The sequence below is a fragment of the Physeter macrocephalus genome, chromosome 3 (genome assembly GCF_002837175.3).
Source record: "Physeter macrocephalus isolate SW-GA chromosome 3, ASM283717v5, whole genome shotgun sequence".
Taxonomy (NCBI): domain Eukaryota; kingdom Metazoa; phylum Chordata; class Mammalia; order Artiodactyla; family Physeteridae; genus Physeter; species Physeter macrocephalus.
The window spans coordinates 12,425,062-12,429,943 of record NC_041216.1 but is presented as its reverse complement, the minus strand read 5'-3'; the positions used below and the strand labels follow the sequence as shown (position 1 = coordinate 12,429,943).

Here is a 4,882-nt window from a genome sequence, read left to right as displayed (position 1 = left end):
GTGTGACATCGCTTGAAGACAGACTGATAAGTTGAATATGTATACTATAAACCCTAAAGCAAACCACTAGCATGATGAGGAGATGGATCTAATACATCAAGAAATAAGATAAAATGGAATCACAAAAAAACTCAATCCAAAAGAAGGCAGAAAAAGAGACAAGAGGGAACAAAGAACAGCTGGAAAAAATAGAAAACAAACAGCATCATAAGAGACTTAAACCTAACTATATCAATAATCACATTAAATGTAAATGGTCTAATCACCTTGATCAAAAGGTAGAGATTGTCATATTGGATAAACAAGCATGATTCAACCGTATGCTACCTACAAGAAGTACGCTTATTTATTGATTTATTTAAGTTATTTATTTACTTTATTTTTTTGGCTGTGTTGGGTCTTCGTTGCAGCCCTCGGACTTCTCTCCAGTTGTGGCGTGTGGGTTTTCTCTCTCTAGTTGTGGCATGTGAGCTCTAGGGCGCATGGGCTCTGTAATTGTGGCTCATGGGCTCCAGAGCACGTAGGCTCTGTAGTTTGTGGGCACATGGGCTCTCTCGCTGAGATGCACGAGCTCAGTAGTTGTGGCATGCGGGCTTAGCTGCCCTGTGGCAAGTGGGATCTTAGTTCCCTGCCAGGGATTGAACCTGTGTTCCCTGCACTGGAAGGCAGATTCTTTATCACTGGGCCACCAGGGACGTCCCAAGAAGTACACTTTATTTATTTATTTATTTATTTATTTATTTATTTATTTATTTTTACTCCCGCGTTAGCATTCCTGAAAAATGACAGGAAACCTCTGACATGTTCTGATACTTATCAGTTAGAAATTATTCCATAACAAAACTGTTCGGTTTCTGTTTCCTTTGACACGTGGCCTGTGTTCCAATTACTCTGGAGTTTAGCATTTTATTCTGGCTCTTTCAGGCATGTGCGGCATCTCTCGCTTACTGATCACTAACATCTCTACCCTGTTTGAGTGTCGCCAGTCAGCACGTACTAAAAGGAAACCGTCAGACCCCATCTGACCTGTGCTGTCAGCTCCATGTGTAGGTCCCACAGGACAGCAGTCTCCCTAGGGAAGGATGTGAGCTCGTTCATGTACCCTCCAGCAATGCCAGGCACTTTACAGCGAAAGTCCCTGGAGTAAGGCTGAGGGAGTCAAGAAGTACACTTTAAATATAAAGAAACTGATAGCTTAAAAGCAAAAGGGATTGGAAAATACATGCCATGCTAACACTAATCAAAATAAATCTGCCGTGGCCACAGTAACACTAAAAAAAGTAGATATCAGAGCATAGACTATACCAGGCATAAAGAAGGACAGTTCATGATGATAAAGTGGTCAATTCACCAAGAAAACTTAAGAATCCTAAGCTTTTATGTCCCTAATAACAGAGTTTCAAAATACATGAAGCAAAAACTAAAAGAACTGCAAGAACGAATCGGCAAATCCACAATTATAGTCAGAGACTTTGATATCACTCTCTTAATAACTGATAAAACAAGTAGAAATTTTGTAAAGCTATAAAAGATTTGAATGATGCTATTAACTAGCTTTACCTAATTGATATTTGTAAAACACTCGATCCAACAACAGCAGAATATACATTATTTTCAGGTGCACATTGAATATTTACCAAAACATATCTTATTCTGGGCCATAAAATAGTCTCAATGAATTTAAAAAGATTTAAGTTATGCAAAGTATGTTCTGACCACAATGGAACTAAATTAGAAACTAAAATCAGAAAGTTCCCTGGAAACCCCACCAAATATTTGGAAACTAAAAACATATTTCTTTTTAAAAAGTTGATGTGTGATTGACATACAACATTGTATTAGTTTTAGATGTACAGCATAATGATTTGATAGTTGTATATATTACAAAATGATCATCACATAAGTCTAGTTAACTTCTGTCATCATCATAGTTACAGAAATTTTTTCCTGTGATGAGAACTCTTAAGATCTACTTTCTTAGCAACTTTCAATATGCAACATAGTATTTAAGATTTTTTTTTTGATGTGGACCATTTTTAAAGTCTTTATTGAATTTGTTATAATATTGCTTCTGCTTTATGTTTTGGTTTTTTGGCCGTGAGGCATGTGGGATCTTAGCTCCCTGACCAGGGATTGAACCTGCACCCCCTGCATTGGAAGGCAAAGTCCTAACCGCTGGACTGCCGGGGAAGTCCCGCAATACAGTATTATTAACTGTATTCACCATGCTGTACATTACATTCCCATGAATTATTTATTTTATAACTGGAAGTTTGTACCTTTTGACCCCCTTCACTTGTTTCACTCCCCCACCCCCATCCGCGGGCTCTGGTAACCACCAATCTGTCCTCCGTGTCTATGAGTTTGCACATTTCTAAATAACCCATGGGTCAATGAAAAAAATCAAAGTGAAATTAGAAAGTACTTTGCACTGAATGTAGATGAAAGCACATCATATTAAAATTTGTGGGAGGCCCCTAAAGCAGTACATAGAGGAAAATGTATAGCAATAAAAACCTATGCAAAAGCAGAAAGATCTAAAATCAATGACTGAAGCTCGTACCTTAAGAAACTAGAAAAAGAATGACAAAGTAAACTCAAAGGAGGCTGAAGAAAGGAAATCGTAAAGATGCGGGAGGAAATCAATGCGACCCCTAGGACTTGAGCTGAGTCTACCAGGGAGAAACTATTTTGACTCCCAGGACAGATGTGTTGTTGCTGCAGCCACCTTGTCTCCATCAACGGAGGGTGTGTCTTAGGATGCAGCCAGACCAGAGGAACTGGAAGTGCGGGATGGAAGAGAGAGAAACCGGGTCCTGGGGAGATAATGTGGACCCCCTGGATGAAGCCAAGTTTGAAACTAGAACTCCCTGTGCATTTTTCAGTTACTGCGTCCAGTAAATTCCTTTTTTTTCTTAAGTAAGTTCAGATTAGGTTTTCTATTCCTTGCATGAAAAAATTCCAAATCGTTCTCCAAGTGGCTTTATCTTTGCAGGGAGGAGCTGTGAGCATAGCAAAGAGAGCCTAACATTTTCCAAACATCTGCTTCATGCAGAGGATGGGGCTTTGTGTTCCTTTTATATATTTTCTTGTTTCTAACTGTGGCCTTTTCTTTTCCACTTAAAGAAGACCCTTTAACATTTCTTGCATAGGTTTATTAATGATGAACTCCTTTACCTTTTGCTTGTCTGGGAAACTTTCTCCTTCAATTCTGAATAATAACCTCACCAGGTAGAGTATTCCAGGTTGTAAGTTTTTTCCTTTCAGCACTTCATCCTGTCACTCCCTTCTGGCCTGTAAAATTTCTGCTGAAAAATCAGCTGATAATACAGAGGGGGTTGCTTTGTATGTGATGAGTTGTTATTCTCTTGTTGCCTGGTGCTCCGTGTTTCTTCCCACATTATCATATCCCTCCCCAGTTTGAATTTATTATCCCCATTTTACAGATGAGGACACTGAGGCCTAAAGTCCCAACCTGGGAGCTGGTTCCCTCAGTTTCCTCCCTCACCCCTACCTCACCGGCTCAGAGTTTAGTCTCTCAGGTCAGAGGTCAGTGCCTGTCAGTGTCAGCCCAGGGGAACCCCTCTAGCATCACTGCTGCGCCCTGTCAGGCCCTCCCTCACCTATGGCCCTCCTTGGACCTGCCCAAGAGACTTCAGGCCTCCATGCCAGACCTATTAGCTCAGGAGTCAGAGGAAAGGTGCATGATGTGGGGGCTGAAATCTCATCCCTGGAAAAGGGCAGGTTTAGAGACACGTAAGCTTGCCAAAAACAGTAACTAGAAAACCTCCTCTTGAGTTGATGAGCTGTTAGAAATCACCCGGTGTGTTCCCAGGGCAGGGGTGACTTAGCCAATCATACAAGGTTTCAAGGCTCACCCAGTGTCACACAGCACCTAACCGGGACTGGCGCTCAGGTCCCCAGGCCCCCCGAGCAGTTCCACAGAATGAGAGATGCCGCCCCTGGAGTGGTCGGGCGCGGGCACTGGGGCCAGAGGAGATCTGGGTTCAAACTTGAAAGCTCCTTTTACAAAGTGTGTCATAGTGGGTATGTCTCAACTGCTCTGAACTTCAGCTTTCTTTTGTGTAAAATTCTACTTCAGAGGGTGTTTTGAGGTTTAAATGAAAAAAAAAATGCATGTGGAGCTGGGCACGTAGTAGGCAACCAAGGAACGATGATGTTATTATTTTAGTGGTAGTTGTTGTTTATCCTGATGGTGTCCATGGGCAGAGGACTTGCCTGTCCTGTCACTGCTGCATCCCTGGGGGCTGCACTGGCTGGGCACAGAGTAAGTGCTCAATGCATGGGCCTGGAGCTCCTTAGCTTTCACCACACAGCTGAGCTAACTGATGTTTCCTCCTTTACAAAAGTGACCTGTGCCCTGCAGGTCAAAGACCCACAGAGCAGCTGTCCACGTTTCTGTGGAGCCAATGCCCTGTCCATGCTGCCAGTTGCCTGGAGTCCCTTCTCCACAATTGGATGGAGCCTCGCAGGACATACCTGATGCCCTTTCATGCCAAAAGCAACAGCAACAGAACCATGTGACTCTCAAAGAAGAATCTATTTTGCACTGCTCCCAATCTCTCTCCCTCTTCTTCCCTTTATTTCAGTGACTGCAGCAACTTATTACTGACTCCAGCAGTTTAATGTGTCAGCTGGGCTCTGGCAGAGCCAGCGGCAAAATGTCAGGGAGCCAAGGTCTCAGTGACCTTTGCTTAAGTTTTTATCTGCACAATTTCATGTGGTTGGAGCCCTGGCCACAGGGAGCTGGAGAAATTTCAAACCTATGTTAAATCACAGAGCATGTGTGAGCAGTATGAGAACACTTGTCACCCACATCCCAGCTCTTCCAGGGAGGGAAGATCTTAGCCTGTCTCACTAT

At 42.6% G+C, this 4,882-nt stretch overlaps 1 non-coding gene across 1 annotated transcript; it reads right to left on the bottom strand.

Annotated features, from left to right (window-relative positions):
- Window positions 1–1,030: 1,030 nt before the first annotated feature.
- On the bottom strand, window positions 1,031–1,158 carry LOC112065371 (small nucleolar RNA SNORA49). The gene has a single exon (XR_002891998.1). It is a non-coding gene; the product is annotated as a small nucleolar RNA SNORA49 (small nucleolar RNA).
- Window positions 1,159–4,882: the final 3,724 nt, after the last annotated feature.